The following is a 17,259-nucleotide window of genomic DNA, read 5'->3' as shown; positions in this document are numbered from 1 at the left end:
CAGCCGGGAGTCAGGGCTCTGCCCCAGAGCAGAGGGACTGGAAGGGAGCCCAGAGGGCTGGAGCTGAGCCCGCAGGATGGGCTGAAGCGAGGCCCAGCGGGTGGAAGAACCTTTTGTTTGTTTGGCCTTTTGTTACCCTGGAAGGGATTAAGGTTTAGTGAGTCACTTGGCCAGAGGGCTCAGTGAGGGCACACCGATCCTGTAGGTGATCCACCTCCCCAAGAGGAGACAGCTAGGTTGGCTGAAGAATTCTTCTGTCGGCCTAGCATTGTCTATGCTGCTGCTGAGGTCGGCTTAACTACGTCACTCAGGGGTGTGGATTTTTCACATCCCTGAGCAACGTAGTTGGGTTGACCTAATATTTTAGTGTAGGCCTGGCCTGAGTCACTGAGGAAACCTGTGTGTTTGTGTTACTCTGCTCAAACCTGTTTCTGGGCATGCACAGCTGATCCCTGTGTTAGGACAGATGGGCCAGATTTTCAGCTGATGTAAATATCAGCGTAGCTCCACTGACTTTCAGCGCAACTCCATCTGTTTACGCCAGATCCGGCCTGGCAGTGCTGCCAACCCGAAATGTTCAGAAATTGTGATCAGGCCTTAAAAATCACGAGATCAGCTTGAAAATAATGATTTAAAAATATTAAGTCTTAGACGTTCTTTTCATTTGCCTCCTGTCATTAGTGAGCTTAGGAATCACATTTTCAAGCTTTTTCAGAACCAGAAAGGAGTGCCCGGCCTTAACAGCGGCAGAGCTGGTGTGTCGCTGTGACGAACTGGGACTGTTCTTACTGTGGTCTTTGAATGCTGAGTGGGGAGTGTTGGCGAGTGTGGCTAGGACAGTCTGCATTGGGGGATGGGAGACTGGCCGTGAGGGAGAATACCTGAGCATGTAACATGAGAACCCAGGAAGGGGTTAGAGGCCAGGTGACACCTTTGCCGGGGAAACTGAAACAAAGGCTGTGGGAGGGGACGCTGGGGGGAGAGTTTCAGAGCTGGCTGGTGAAATGGCTGGGAGGCAGACGGGGCTCTGACCCCCCCCAAGGGGGCTGTGGTGCCCTGGGACCCCAAGATGCACCTAATTGGGGGGGGGGGATCCTGTTGTCTGTGCCTGCAAGACCTGTCTTGGACTGTGTTCCTGTCGTCTAAATAAACCTTCTGCTTTACTGGCTGGATGAGAGTCATGGTGAATCATAGGAAGCCAGGGGTGCAGGGCCTTGTGTCCCCCCACACTCTGTGACAGTCGCTATAATGAAAGCTGAGATTCTCAGGTAATAACCTGATCCCAACAGCTGGGCCTTCATGAAAAACACCAAATAATGGAAGAGTTGCAATAGTGAGTCCTTCCAGTTCTTTGCAGTAATTCACGGCTTGTTTTATCATTACAAACCAGTCAGATCTCCCAAGCTAAGCAGGATTGAGCTAGATCAACACTTGGATGAGAGACCTTGGTGATTCGTACATCATCAGTTCCCAAAGGGATGGATCTGCCAGGCTTACAGGGGTCAAGCAGTCACCTGTCCCAGCTATGGATCCACTATACCAACCCACTTCCTTCACACGCCATGTGGAAGTACGGCCAGATCTGTTGCAAGCAGGGATGTCAACAGAACAGCGCCTTCCACCAGTTCTAATTTCAATCCTACATATTTATCTTCCCCAGTGGCACAACATACACCTGCACTGTTTACACAATGCAACACATACGCCTCGCTGTGTTTTATACTCCAGCCCCTCGTCCCGTTCTAGGTGGAGCTAGCCATAATGGCTGGCGCACTCACAGAAGTCACAATGCAAGCGGCAACAGTCATTCCGCTGGCCAACAAAACTCTCACACGTGCACCCAGATACCGTGGGGATGGGCACCTTGTATGCGTGGGTAATAATAATAAACTATGATGATTCATAACTGACGGGGCAGGCCCATGGCTGTTTTGAGGAGAGAGTTTATCACCGCAAGCTCTTCAGCTCTTGTGCTGTCACCGGTGAGCTTCAAAACAAGTCTAATAACACCTTGTAATCTGTCCAGGAAAAAAATCAAACTCCTCTACATTCTGGCTGCATTCAGGTATCTTAATAAGACTCTGTGGACTTCTAACGACGTTCTGCAGACTAGAGCACTTCCCTGAGGAGGGCTTATTACACCTCATTGTGGGGACTGGTCCTTAGGGCCCTGTTTCCTTTCTTTTAACTTTACCGTTTCATGAATTAGTCATGTCACAGGCACTCTTGGCCTCTCCCCCACGTGAAAGCCACTCCCCCTTTATAGATGCATTATGGGAGGAAATAAGCAGGGGTCAGGCTTTAGGATGCTGTGCGGAGTTGCAGAGCGATTCTGCTGATTCACCCTGGCAATCAAACCAGATGGGGCTCATTAGCTCCATCTTTGCTAAGGCCTGCCCTACACCTAAAACCTCGAGCACCAGGGCATCCTTAGGCCTCCGTTGCTGCTTGCTCAGTTACATGGGGTCTGAAGAGTGACACAAGGGTCTTCTTCCTGTTCAGATAGTTTTACTGCAGGATAAATGTGTAAATGCAAGGAAAGAAAGCAGAAGCCAGAGATTCCCTGGGCAACAAGGGCTTGCTGTTTTTTCTCCTCTAGGGCACTGATGAAGCTAAGTCCTATGTAAAGTGATCCTGCCACACTGATAAGAGCTGCACAGAGACCTTAGAGAGATGCGGAGTAAATAGCAAGTGACTGTCTCAGCCTGTTTCCAGCAGAGCTCTTTGAAGCGGTGACTGATTAAGATTCCTGCTGCGATGGAAGTGAGGGGATTTGAAATGTCTTGATCAGGTTGTTCTTCACCTCCCGGCTGGGTGGGTCTTCATGGGAAAGGTCAGAGGAAATAACTCAGGTTTGAAGTTAAAGCCCATTACTTCTAAATAAGAGCGTCCACACGGGTTTGCTGCGCTTTAACGTCACACCTTTAGTTAATTCATCTTCACTTTCCTGAGCGTCCCCATGTACACAAGCCCAAAGCGGGGCCAAAAATGCACGATGGGTCTAGACGCGTAGATTTCTTCCTCCAGATTGGGATGTTTGAGTCCTCAGTGGGCTCTCTCTAGTCATCTTAGGCCTGGTCTACACTTCAGAATTACATTGGCCTAGCTACGTTGTGAAAAATGTCGTGCCCCAAGCACCGTAGTTAGATCAAACTAGAATCCAGCGTAGATGCGGCCAGGTCGACGGAAGAATTCTTCTGTCAATTTAGCTCCCGCCTCTCGGAGAGATGGATTAACCGCATCAGCGGAACCCTCCCCCAGGAAGCATCTATAGTACGGCCCTACAGCAGCCGTAGTGCAGACATATCCTTCGGATCTCCCAGAATGCTCATCACCGTCATCTCTTAGTGCCAGTATTCGGGCTTTATACAGCGCGCGGCATGATCAAAGCCCTGTACGGACCTCAGCTAATAAATCTGAATTCATTACAGGCTTTGCTGGTTCCCAAGCAGGTCATGTTTCAGGGGCAGAGGATTAGAGAACGAATAATTAATCAGGGGCAAAAAGGTTAAATTCTTTCCTCCCTCTGGAACTTTGTAGGCCCGAAGGAGCTTTACCCCACTCCACATCCCAGCACCTCCATCGGGGCTGCTTGCTTAGCTGTAACCCCTCTTGCCTCGCCGGGTCTGCTCTCCAGACAGCAACCTGACAGTCCCTTTCGGAGGGCAGCCCTCACCTACCTTGCCGTGGATTAGCTGGCAGTGGGGAGAGGGGTGTTTCTGTCCATGTTGCCCTTCAAGCCCCAAGGCCGGACATACATCTCCCCAGACCCCAGCTACAAGCTGTCTCATTCATTTCAGACCCATTTTCCAGCATCCCTGTTTATTACTGTCACTTGCAGACATCACCTATGCTGGTTGCAGAACTGAGCTCATAGAGAACTTGACACCCATTCAAGAAATTAATCCTGCTCTGTGCCTCCGCCGGGCCTGCAATCCCGTCTACAAACACAGCGGAGCTGAGCCTCACAACCCCCCATGGGGGAGGGGGCGGCGGAAGGGTCCTTATCCCCGTCTTTAGTGATGGGTCCAAACTGGATCCAAACCTCCCCGCTTTCGAGGGGCTGCTTGGACTCAGGTCTGTTCTCTGACAGCGGCCAGCTTTGGGTGCCGGAGGGGAAGATGTAAAACACACACGAGGCACCTAATTCTGCGACACGCCAGCGGGGAAGTTCTGTCTGGACCCCACCTCATGGCTTGACACACGAGGTGTCAGAGACCTGGTCACCTGAGCCCACCTACGTTCAGTGGCGAATCCAACGTTTGGCTTTATATCCCCTGTCCCTTCTAGGGGACTGAGTTACCCCATCTAGAAACCTGTCTCTTACCTTCGATCCTTGCCAGATCAGACGCTATGAACAGGTACATAACGGGGGATTTCTGCTGATGCTCCTCCCAGCAGCACTGTGAGAAGGATCAGTGTCTTTGGGAAACGAAGTTGAGACTTGGACTTTTCCTGCCTCTTATTAGCCTTTTATTTACCGACAAAGCCCTGTAAGATAGGTCAGAATTTTCAAACCCGCTGCCTATCAGGCTGACCAATGTTTCCTTGTACTTCCCCTTCTGTCTGTATCCATTTGTTGTCTCGTATACTGAGATTGCCAGCTCTCTGGGGCAGAGACCGTCTTTTTGCTCTGTGTTTGGACAGCACCATGGGGTCTTCGTCCAGGAAGGGGGCTCCTCGGCTCTCCGAGAATACAAATAAACAATAATCATTCATTCATAATAAATCAGAGCGAGCTAAAATGGTGCTAGCTTTGACCTCTGCTCCGAGCCATGTTATTGCTCAGAGATTATCTCAGACAAGTCATTCTGAAAAATTAGGAACAACGAAATGACTGGTTCCTAGAACTACTGTTCTGCCTTCCCTCGGCAGATTCTTCTGCCATGGCACATGTCAGGCAGACCTTGTACCGTAATGCTGACACAGGAATTACCGTAACTGGTGGGTTCTCCTTGACATTCATGTGTGCAACGCCCATTTGTTATGTTCCTCTTTTATGTCAGTGGGAAGAGTGGGGTGCTTCTCTCTGCATTCAAAGCTCAGATGAATGAACAGATAGAGAAACGCAGTGTTGCCAACTCTTGCGGTTTGATCACAAATCTCGCGATATTTGGTGTTTTTAACAACCCCTCTCCCCCCACCCCCAGCTGCTGGATTTAAGAGATTGCAGGGGAATCTCAGCTTTTATTTAACACCCCCCACCCCCAGCAAACAGCAGTAGGTCAAAACGCGCTAGGGAACTTTTAGTGTGCAGCAACAGGGTCCACCTGGACAATTAGTGCGTGGCACCCTGGTGCGCTGTTGAGTTACATCTCAGCTTGCCATACTCTGTGCCGTAAGCATGTGTTTAACCCCCGTGGCTGCAAAGAGAAGGTTGGAAGTGTGAAGCAAGTGGATCCAGAAGGCAAATAAGAGAGCCCAAAATTTACTATTTAAAAAAAAATCTCACAAATTTTAAGTCAATCTCGTGATTTTCTGGGGCTTGGCTCCGGATTTTGGCACTCATGAGTTTGGCAATATTCCAACGCCCCAACAGAAGTGCCTCCAATTTCTGACCATGGAGGAACCATGATGTGTACACACATTAAGGGTCCCCTTCTCTTCATGGGATGCACAGCAGGGGCGCCCACTGATTTAAGAGACCCCCCCTCAGAATGTGTTAATGACAGTTGAAATTTCTGAGCTGGTGGTGGCCCTCTTGACTTCATCGTGGCACACCTGGAGCGAGGAGTAGAACTCCTGTGTTAACGATTTAATGATTGTAAAAGGAGCTTTTCTGCCCTGGGCATGTGCAACGGCACATGAGATTTGCACATGCATCTGCCCCAGTTGTGTATGCAAATCTTGCAAGCCAGGCATGGCCCTTGCCAGTTAGACACACAACCTGCCATCTGCGTGTGAAACTGCCTGATTGCACTAAGCCCCACACAGCATCCCTGCTCTAGACACCCGATCCCCTGATATGCATGTCCCTAACGTCCCCTCATCAGTCCTCCAACATCCCTCCATGCATCAACCATCCCCCATCTCACAATAAATAAAAACCCCGGCAATGAACACAAACGAACACTTACCAAGACTATACACCATTATCATAACTAATGATTACAAAAACTTTGGCAGGGATATTAAATCTTAATACCACCTATGGTATCTATAGCACTTTTGAGCCATAGATCTCAAAGGAGGTGGGTATCATTATCTCCGTTTTACAGTGGGGAAACAGATGCAAGGAGGAAAGTGACTTGCCCAAGGTCACCCAGCAAAGCAGTGTCAGAGCTGGGAACTGAACCAAGTTCTCCTGAGTCCCAGTCCAGTGCCCTATGCACTAGGCAGCATAAGAACATAAGAATGGCCATACTGGGTCAGATCAAAGGTCCATCTAGTCCAGTGTCCTGTCTTCTCACAGTGACCAATGCCAGGTGCCCCAGAGGGAATGAACAGAACAGGCAATCGCCAAGTGATTAATTAATTAACTTCTAACTATTAGAGACCAGGATGAGAGCTAATGTAGGGGGCAGATTCTCAGTTTGGACTGTAGGAGTGACATGGCACTGAAATGACATCCTGGGATTTATCTGCTACCAAATCACCCCACGGGCCAGCCTCATTGGCACCTATAGACTCCATGAGGGGAGGGTTTCTCGTCCCATCCCAGACTGAATTTGTGAATGTTCCATTTAAAAGCTCTCCCGTCCCCCAGTCTCTGCCCAGACCCAGGCACAACCCCACTCCCTGGGGATCACCTGAACCTGGGACATCACACGCTGCCCAGCTAGCTGGCGCCCAGGAGAGTAAGCATGGACTTTGGTGCTGAATGGGGAGGTTAAAACCTCCCCCCAGGCGTGAGCTAAACACATTTCACACAAAGAAAAGGGAGGGTGATTTGCTGACCTCATGGAACAGTGGGAACGCCAGAAAACACACAGAGGAGTCTGTGTGGGGGAGACCCAGAGAGGATATTAAGTCATTGCCTAATGGTTTGCAGCTCATAATCCAAACTGGGGTCTGGAGGAGCAATGGTGTAGTTGCTTGGCCGCTCCCTGCCTGGGGGAGTTGACCAGTGGCAGAGCAGAGGGAAGCAGGACTCCGGGGTTCTCACCCTCACTCTGTCTAAGCCTCACTTGATGGACCCTCTGTCACAGTTAATTAGTGACGTGCTTTGAGATCACCAGATGGAAGGTCTTTCCCAGCTCCCCCAACGCTTGCTGGATCTCGCCAGACCCTGCACCCCATTCCCTCCTCAACACAGTGTTCCCTTTGCCAACAACTTGGATGAAAGTTCACTCCCCCCCGACACACACCATGCACTGGAATGACCGGCCGTGCCGAGCCAGCCACAGCTGTCACGGGCACAAAGGGGAGAAGGGAGCCCGTCCAAGAGCGTAAGTGCTCAGTCATGCACATGCAGCCTGGGCAGGCCTCCCAGCCCTTGGGAACGAACACCGAGCTTCGCAGCCAGAGGGAGAAGGAGAGATGGGGCCTGGGAAATATCATTCCTGCCTAAAGTCGGGGGAGCATTTGGACAAGATTCCGCTGCTGGGTTCACGGGAATTGCTGGGATCAGCGCTACCATGGGTGCTGCAAGCCCCAGGGTGAACATGTGACCCCAGCCCTGTGGAAGGTGAAGTGACAGACACCAGCTGCTCCAAAGCCCCTCTCAGGCTACAGCTGCGAGGCCCCGAGTTGGCCAGGGCAGCAGGCAGTTGACTCACGTGGCGTACAAAGGTATACTGATGCCAGCAACCCTGCCATGCACTAAAGGAGGAAGGCAGAGTTAGAGGGATGGTGGGGAGGTGGGTTCAACCGCTGAGCACAGACGTCAGCCCAGCATGTGCCCAGCGGGAGGCCCTGCGTTGGTGCTGGAGGGAGCCGAGCTGAACCGAGCCGGTTCAGGGCAGGAATCTGCTACCACCTCCCCACCCAACCCTGGAGATCGCCCCGTGGGCTGGCACTGGAGAAGGGAGGTGCTGGACGTGCCTTGTCCTTGCTGATGTCAGGGCCCGTGCGTATATGCCTGGGGCACAGGCTGAGATGATATCTGTGTTCAGAGGCCTTCACTCCCCAAGGTTCCTTCTGGCAGCCAGATTTATCCCCCCGGTGGTTCCGGTGCCCTTCACCCCGCCCCCCACCCGCTGGCAGGGAGTCAGCAGCACAGAGCAGCCCTTGCTCTGGGTGATTCCCTCCTCCCCAAGCTACACCTCGTGGTCTGGAAACAAGATGGTTATTCAGCCAATTAACCCAGGTCTGTCCCTTCCCTCTGTCCCATGGGCCATGTTTCTGCAGGGATCTCTCTTCTCCCCAGTGCATTATGGGAGGCCTCCAAGGGTCTTTGTCCCCCACCCCACCCCAATGCATTACGGGGGCTCTCTGTTCCCCCAATGCATTACGGGAAACATTCCCTCAGCCTCAGGGGTCTCTGGTCCCCACCATATTATGAGAAATGTTTCCCTAAGCCTTGGGGATGGGTCTCTGTTTCCCCCCAATGCATTGTGGGAAATGTTTCCCCAGCCCTCAGGGGCTCTCTCTTCCCCCCAGTGCACTGTGGGGAACATTGTCCTTAGCCCAGGAACATTTGTGCCCTCACGTTATGGGGAGAGGGATAGCTCAGTGGTTTGAGCATTCGCCTGCTAAACCCAGGGTTGTGAGTTCAATCCTTGAGGGGGCCATTTAGGGATCTGGGGCAAAAACCCCTCTGGGGATTAGTCCTGCTTTGAGCAGGGGGTTGGACTAGATGACCTCCTGAGGTCCCTTCCAACCCTGAGATTCTATGATTATACTGTAGGAAATGTCCCCCCAGGCTTCTGACAATCCCAGCTCTCTGTGCTGTTACCACAACAGTAAGAGGAAGGTAGCAAGGGAACCAATTCGTGCCAACTGAGGTGGTTGCCATCACTGTGGGTCTCCCTAGGGTCTGGACTGAGGCCTCCCCTCTCAACCCAGGGTTACGCTGGGGTAGCCGGTGTTTAGGAGAGAATTGTTCAAGGAGTTGTGCTTCTCCTCTTGAACAGTGCAAAGCTCAATGGCAACAGCATGAAACTCAGCCCCACGGAAGGCTCTAGTGCAGACGGGACTGGGGACCCCAAATCTCTGCCTGGTAATGATCAGATGCATTGCCAAGGTGAGGCAAGATGCAACTGAGGTTCAGGACGACTCTGTTGCTATAGCACCCCTGCTGGCCCACTGATGGAGGCACATGAGGGAAATGTGCCTGTTGCACAGCTCGTTACAAGGGGGAGGGAAAGAGCCATTTGGATAGTCAAGTGGCTAGTGCTTGGGCATGTAGGAGACCCAGGTTTGAACCCTCATCCAGCTCTTCTGTCCACAAGTGATCAGGAGCTGTGGGTGCAAAGGCTGGGGACAGCACTGACCCCTGGGAGGAAAAGCCACATGTTCCTCAGCAATGACTGGTTGAGGGATGGGTTTAGAAGGGAGCCTGTTGCATCTTCAGCCAGTGGGGAGGAATAACGGGGTGAGGGGAAGCCATCGAGGCACTGATGAGGGTGCCATGGGATCCCCACTCAGTGAAGGAAGAAAGGCAAGGTGCTCAAGATCACAAGGAGGTTCTCAGCTATTCCCACCCCTCAGCGTCCCCAGCCCCTCACGCCTTCCCCGGTGTGTTATTCCAGGGCTAGCCTGAGGTGCACAAGGAGACAGAGCCATGGTGACATAATTGCAGCACCAGGGGCAGATTTAGCTCAGTGTATTCCATTCCCAGCCTGGTCCCCACGTGAGTGGGGGCTGCACAGCCCCCATATGCTGTTAACGGGCCAGGTGGGAAACCCGATAACCCTCTCAATGTGCACGCGCAATCCATCCTTTGTTTGCTCAGGCAGGTGATTGGCCTTAGTTCATTCCAGCTCCTCCTCCGGCAGAGCTCGCATAGCCCAGGCATCCTGTTGAGTGGCAAAAAGTTACCCTCCACCCCCGCAGATTTAACTTCTTGTTTTAACTGCGGGCCCAATAATCTGGCTCAGTCAACGTGTCGTGTGTAAACCTGGGCCTCGGAGCAGGAAGTCTGCATGGAGAGAGGATTAGGGAAAGCTGTTATTTAGATAAATGCTGTGTCAATTACACAGCAGATCTGCCAGGTTCTCAGCCAGAGGCCGGGGAATAGTCTGAGCAGGGGCGGAAGACAGGGGTAGGAGGATAGGAGTAGGGTTGCCACGTCTGAGAGGCAAAAAATGGGACATAGCAGGGATGATTCTGAGCCCATCAACTGCTGGACAGCTGGCAGGGTGTGCTGAGCCCCCTGACAGATTTCCCAGGACAGCTACCTCAGAGAGGGATGATCCTGGGGAAATCTGGACAGGTGGCAACCCTAACTAGGAGTGCAGGGATTTCGAGGGAGTCTGGGAGGTCTGTGTGCGGTGGGCAGGGGCGTCTGTATGGGGTGCTGAAGATAAGTCTTGTAAGATCCTGGGGTGAGTTCTCTAGGTGGGAGGGAAGGAGAAAATCTTTGTAGCAGGTGGAGTGAAGAGGTGAGTGGGGGGAGACAAGGCCCAGGAAGGTCTGTAGAGGGGCTGGGGCTGGAGAGATGTGGAGATTGGGACATCCTTATGGTAACCCTTTGTAACGCTTCCTGCTACGGCTGGCCATCAAACTACCCTGCCTCTCAAAACGCAGCGGCGTGTGTAGAAGAGTGGCTCACCCCTAACATGACCCACCATGGCTGGGGAGGGCAGGACAGACTCTGCTTTGCCTAGAGCCCTCTGCCAACAGCCCTTCCAGCCCCATAGCTGTTGCCCACCTCTTCTTGTGACTCAGCTCTCTGGCCACATCACGTTTAGTTCCATCCCTTCCAGGATAAGCAGAGAGTCCAATAAACTAAACTCAAACGCACCCCTCCCTGGGCTCACTCCTCCAGACTCTTCGTCTCTACCCAGGCTCTGCCAGTGGGTCCATTTCCAGCAGGCAGTAGGGGAACCCCGGCCCTCCCTCTGCTCTGGGCTCTAGTCCAGGGACTGTGTGGTGAGCAGCTGAGGTCTGCTGTCACAGATTCCTCTCTGCCTCCTTAGACTTCTTCCTACCTTGGCCTTCCTTCAGGCCTTTTCCCACAGCTCCTTCCTGGGCTTACCGTACAATCTGCCTGTTTCTAGGCCCTTCCTTCACTCTCTAGTGACCAGAGAGGAAATGCATAGTTCTCCTCCTCTCTCCTTGCAGCTCCTTTCTCATCTGGGCTTCCTCCCTTTATGCTCACCACCCAGCTGGGCTTCATCTTCAGTTGGGCCTGGCCCTCCCTCCAGGTGCAGCCAGGTTCTTTAATTGAACATGCTAGCTCCAGATAACCCTCTGAATGCCAGTGTGGAGTATATAATCCATCACACAGTGCTTGCGTCCACCCTCCTGCAGCAGTGAGTTCCACAGGTTGATTATCTGCGGTGTGATGAACTTATTAGTAATGATTGGTTTTATGGTATCACCTAGAGGCTTGAGATGAGGGCTCCATTGTGGTAGGTGCTGAATAAACACATAGTGAGGGACAGTGCCTACCCCAAGGTTTTTATAATTTAAATAGGTAAGTTAGACACAGGGTGGGAGAAAGGATTAATATCCCCATTTAACAGATGGGAACTGAGGTCTGGAGAAATCAAGTGACTTGCCCATGGTCACAGAGGGAGTTTGGCAGAGCTGAGTACCAAGCCCAGTTCTTTTGAGTCCCAGTCCAGGTTCATAAGCACAGGGCTATCCTTTCCCTTCAGTTCCTTTTACTTGTGTTAAATGCGCCTGTCATTAATTTCATAACCGGATCCCTTGTTCTTGTTTTATAGGACAGGTCAAAACACGAGTGACCCATCTCCACAGTCCCCTTCCTAATCCTCAATGCCCAACCAAGTCTCCTATAGCTCTTGTCCTGTCTACGTTAAATAACCCTAGTGTTTGCAGTCTCTCATCACATGGAAGTCCGGCCCAACCTCTAACCTTCTTACCACCCCTCAAACATCTCTTATTTCAGCCAATGGGATTGCAGTATGCAGATGAGTTGAGGAGGAAACCAAGAAGGCGAGGGAAGAGCTGGAGAGGTGACTTATCTCTGATGCCTCATCTTTACATCTAAGCAATATTCTATGACCCTGGGTCCTCAGCTCAAGATGAAACACTGCATACTGGGAACAATAGTCTCTGCGTGGTATACTCCTGAATTAATGAAGGTAGATGCTGGCCATATAGTAAAACACCATAGGCAAAATCCTGACTCTGTTGAGACCAATGGAAGTTTTGCCATTGACTTTAGTGGGATCAAGAGTACACTCCATGTGTGTGATTTGGAACACATTTTATCTACCCCTGAAGCAAGGCACTGGGTAATGAGATAAGGGGAGCGAGGACTGATGGACAGACAAGACAGTAAACAGAGACTGGCTGGACAGACAGAATGGGGAAGGGACGGCTGATGGAGATACAGATTTCTTGTGCGGAGCATGAACAATGAAAGGAACCATGCCTACCACGTTCTCCAGCTTCGCAGCCTCCCTCTTGAATGTGTCCGAAGCAGAGTTGCTGTGACGGGAATAGTAGATTTCATTCACCAGCTGGAATGAGCCCATGAAATATCGACTGGTTTTAATTCCGTCCCTGCCCAGGGATATTTTGGGCTGAAGTTAGCTGCTGCAGAGATGTAAAATTCATGGTTAAATATCCAGAAAGAATCCTGGCAGATCGAGAGTCTTTCACTAGCATAGGCTGTTGCCTGAGTGTTCGGATGGCTGTAGCACCTGTTAGGACCCTGGTTATGTTCACAGCAAAGAGTGACACAAGCCCAGACAACTCTGGAAAAGAACCACAAGTTTATTTTAAAACCAGCTGTTTGTTAGAGATGGGCCCAAACCAAGATCCAGATATGGGAGGTGGATCTTTCTGAAGTCTAACCTAGAGTGAATTTTGCAAATGCTCCCTGAGCCAAATTCTCACAGATGTAAATGGGTATAGCGCCGTTGCCTTAATAATAATAATACCTAGCTCTTATCATCATTAGATCTCAAAGTGCTTTACCAAGGAGGTCAATAGCAGTCTCCTCATTGTACAGATTACAGATGGGGAAACTGAGGCACCGAGAGGGGCAGTGACTTACCCAAGGTCACCCAGCAGGCCCGTGGCAGAGCTAAGAACAGAGCCTTGCTCTCCAGAGGCCCAAACCAGGGCCACTACACACACTATGCCACGGTGCTAGAGCCATACTAGCTCACCTCACTGAACGTCTGGCTCCTTTCTTTGAACCCAAACCTGAGCTTTGGTGTGCTCCGACTCTGGATCCGGTTTTGGCATGAGCCCATTTCTGCTCTGCATCCATTTTACTGCCCAGGTTACCCCTGTTTAAGTTACTGCAGGCATATGTGGTGGTGTGGGCCCAGAAATAGCCTGCCTGTGGCTCTCAACCAGGCTGTTCCCAACTCTGCAGCATCACTCCCCAAGCTTGTTTCCTCAAAAACTTCTTCCAATGGTAGACGTTTGTAACTTTTGCCTTTCAATTTTGCTCCCAATCTTCAGGGCCTGATTCTTCTCTCCCTTCACCCAGTTTGACACGGGGGTAACTCCATTCACTGCACTGGAGTCACTCCTGATTTACATCAGTGTAACAGAGAGGGGAATCGGGGCTTTAGGACACGATTCTGCTCTCACAGCAGCTTTGCACTAGCTTAGCTCAACTGATTTAAACAGAGTTAGATCTGATTCACGCTGCTCCCCCCCTATGCTTCATTACATAAGGTAGCCCTTGCATTAAAGCTACTCTAAACTACTGAAAAGGTTTTACTATATACTCCAAGGGAAGAGACTTCATTGATTGTCATGTATCACTTATATTATCATTGAATATTATTCTTATAGCCAATCTGGTTTGCTCTTCTGCACAGCCATCTCTTATTTTAAATATATAGGAATGGCGCTTCATCGGTTTACACTACCTGAGGACCTGGCACCTAATTAATGAAATTTCCTTATTGTTATTATTTAAGCACTGACAATGTGCTCGACACCAGCTTAGGATCTGTCTTCACTGCAGAGTTAACGTGGGTCCTTACTCGTGTGTTGTCTCTCACCCCATCCCGTCCACACATGAAGCCCTCTCTCCTGAGTTGAGTGGTGCTTTTCAACCCAGGCTGGCTGACCCATCCTGGGGTATAGGCTAAAACCCGAGTGAGGCTTTCACTTGGGCTTGTAACCCGTCCGCTAGGCAGTGAGGACGCAGGCTAAACCACTCGAGTGCTGACAGTCCTGCACTGCCTTCCCACAATTTGCCCAGTGTGCCCAGAAGGACAGACAGAATCTCCCACAATTCCCTGGGACTGGGCTAACTGCACTGCAGACATACCGATAAAGACAGTCGTTGCTCTGAGGAGCTTACATAACCTAAGGGCTTTACTCACGTTGGGTAATACCATACTCTGCTCAGAAGGCCAAAACTCCCAGTAGGTACACTCCCATTCACTACAACTATACCAGCTGAGGCGTCTGTCCCACTGGTGTCAGTGGGCTCCTATTCAACTGGTTTAAGGGCCTCAGCATCTAGCCCAAAGTGGTGAGACTAGGAGTCCGAGAGGAGGGTTTGGCATATTTTTGTCTGACTGACCTCATTCTCTTCTCTCTCTCTCCATAGGAGCAATTGGGTGGAGAAGGCTTTTGACATGGGCGAGGGTCTGTGGGTGTTGCAGAAGAAAGGAAACAAATAGGCTACTGAAGTGGCGTTGCTGGGAGCACAATGAGGAAGGGGCAGGATAAGAGAGGAGATCTGAGGGGCAGACGAGAATGGAGGCATGCAGCGCCGTGAGGGCAAGGATATGGGGCTGGAGGAGCGCCACTGACATCAGTGGCGCTATGGACCAGTTTAAACGTGATACGATGGTGAAGGGAATGGAGAGCAAGAATACACTATGAAACCCTCATGAAGATGAGGTCCTAGTTCAAGGCTATACAAACTATGGGTCTGATCCTATAAGCCAGACTCAAGTGAGCAATCCCATTGGCCAATTTGCACATGTGACTGGTGATTTGGGGGGGCCTCCGTTTTCAGGTGACCAAAGTGAGATGCCTCAAAGATTTCTGAAAATCCCCTTCCAGGTGTCTTAGGCAACACCCGGCAACCTGACCTGAACCCATCAGGACTTCACTGCAAGTGTCCGATCTGGCTTGGGAGGCCCTCAAATCGCTGGTCACTTTTGGAAACCTTAGCCATTTCAATACACCTGATTCCCCTCGGCGTGTCTGAAAGCCTGCTCCTCTGTGGAGTGAGGCCCTTACCTAGAAAATACCACAGCACCGTGAAGACTGATGCTATCAGTATGAGCAGGACGAATCCACCGACCACCTTGATGCAGCAGTAGCAGCAACGCGTGGACCTCCTCTTGGACTATAGAAATAATCACCAGAACGATCTGGTTTGTTCATGCTCCAGATAAGAACCTTGCCCCGAACCCTGATGGAGAAAACATCACAGCCAGGCTAGCTAAGTAACACAATAGCATGTCTGAATATGCACTGGGTCTCACAAACTACCTATGAGGCAGCGTGAGCTGGTGCTTGGAGCATGGGACTGAGACTTGGCCAATCTGGGTTCAAAGCCTGGCTTTGCCACAGTATTCCTGTGTGACCTTGCCCAAGTCACTGTCTTTTGCTCTGTGCCTCAGTGTCCCTGTGCCCAAGATGGGGAGAACCCTACTCATTTAAAAGTACAATGAAAAGGTGGGAAATGTCTTGTGGATGTATAAATACAGGCAGGTACAGTAGTTAAGGTAATCCACATACATATGCTGTTACTATTTTTACTTTTACAGTTCAAATGTTTGCTCAGTGACAATATTGACATAACTTGCTGGACACATCTCTGACCATGAAAATTCATCTTAAACATGCTAATAACAACCTTAACCAGAAGAAGAGCTCTGTGGGACTCAAAAGCTCATCTCTCACCAAAAGAAGTTGGTCCAATACAAGATATTATCTCCCCGGCCTTGTCTGGTCTCAACCTTACCTCTGACCCGCAAGGTGAATTTATGAATTCTTTCAACGACGTGTCATCAATATGTGTGTGTATTTGAATATGTAAAGGATATAATTAGTAATATATGTACTGTAAGAGTTCGTAAGTATCTCTGCTAGGGGGTATTATCAGCAGGTGTAAGTTGAATTTTCACATGCCAGGGTTACATTAATCATTTCACTTTAAGTTATTGAATGTTTAATAAAATACGACTCCTTTATGTTACTATGCACCAAAGTACAACTGACAAGTGTCTGTGATTGGCATTCAAGTCATGGCTAGTGTCTCCCATTGTGCAGCCCATAGCGAGAGACAGGCACTGTCCTAAAGAGCGTACAGTCTAAATGGACAAGACAGACAAAGGAAGTATCATTATCCCCATTTTACAGACTGAGGGTATGTCCACTGTGATGCACCCAGGCCAGTTGGGTACAGCAGAAGGCAGATATACTGGCCACTGGATTAACAGTTTTCTGTTCCCTGACTGACCAGAGCAGGGGCTGCTCCAGGCTAATGAGAGCACCTGATTCCAATTAACCTGCAAAGAGTCAGGTGAGGCCATTAAACTAATGTGACCACCTGACTCTAATTAAGGCCCCGCTGATACTATAAAAAGGGCTCACTCCAGTCATGCAGAGGAGAGCCAGGGATCCAGAGGAGAGGAAGTGCGGCTGAAGGACTGGTTAATGAAGACACCCTCAAGTTATTGACAAGGGAGCCCTAAGGTAAGGGAGAAGCAGGAGAGCTGTGGGGAAGTGGCCCAGGGAAATGTAGCAACTCTGGCAGTGAAAGGTTGGCTGCCAACAGCTGCTACCATTAGGGTCCCTGGGCCGGAACCCGGAGTAGAGGGTGGGCCCGGGTTCCCCCCAACCCACCACTACAGGAACACCTCCTGGGAGGGGAAGTCAGGCCCTTGTCAGGACAGGAGGCTAAACTGTTCTAAAACAAGCCCTAGGGACAACAGAGACTGTGGGAATTCTCTCACCAACCTCCTTGCTGGCTTATGATGAAAAGGGCTCAGTGGACTGTAACCCTGGCCCCAGAGAGAGAAGGGCTACGTGGAGGGTCACACTGAAAAGAGAGCCACTGAGGCTAGCATATACCGCCTAGAAGCGCAGGACCCGCGGGGACAAGGTCAGAGCTCTGCCACACCACACACAAATCAGTCTGAGCAAGCGCTCAGGAACTGGGTCCTACGGACCCTGCTGGGAGGTGGGTCAGAGCCTGAGTCTTGCTGTAACTCGGGTCCAAGCCCTGTCATTTTGCAGTGTGGATGCAAG

The 17,259-nt window shown here is 50.7% G+C and overlaps 1 long non-coding RNA gene across 3 annotated transcripts in view; it reads right to left on the bottom strand.

Annotated features, from left to right (window-relative positions):
* Window positions 1–17,259, bottom strand: part of LOC128825554 (uncharacterized) — a 42,338-nt gene that overhangs the window by 12,858 nt on the left and 12,221 nt on the right. The window contains exons 2-5 of one of the 3 annotated variants that reach the window (XR_008442688.1): window positions 15,241–15,349; window positions 12,453–12,612; window positions 4,937–5,041; window positions 4,328–4,686 (exon numbers count right to left, since the gene is read on the bottom strand). This is a non-coding gene — a long non-coding RNA (uncharacterized LOC128825554). The remainder of the gene's footprint in view (window positions 1–4,327; window positions 4,687–4,936; window positions 5,042–12,452; window positions 12,613–15,240; window positions 15,350–17,259) is intronic. The other 2 variants (XR_008442690.1, XR_008442689.1) reach the window with 2 other exon arrangements.

This window comes from Malaclemys terrapin, chromosome 18 (assembly GCF_027887155.1).
Source record: "Malaclemys terrapin pileata isolate rMalTer1 chromosome 18, rMalTer1.hap1, whole genome shotgun sequence".
Classification (NCBI taxonomy): Eukaryota; Metazoa; Chordata; order Testudines; family Emydidae; genus Malaclemys; species Malaclemys terrapin.
This window is presented reverse-complemented; position numbering and strand designations above follow the sequence as displayed.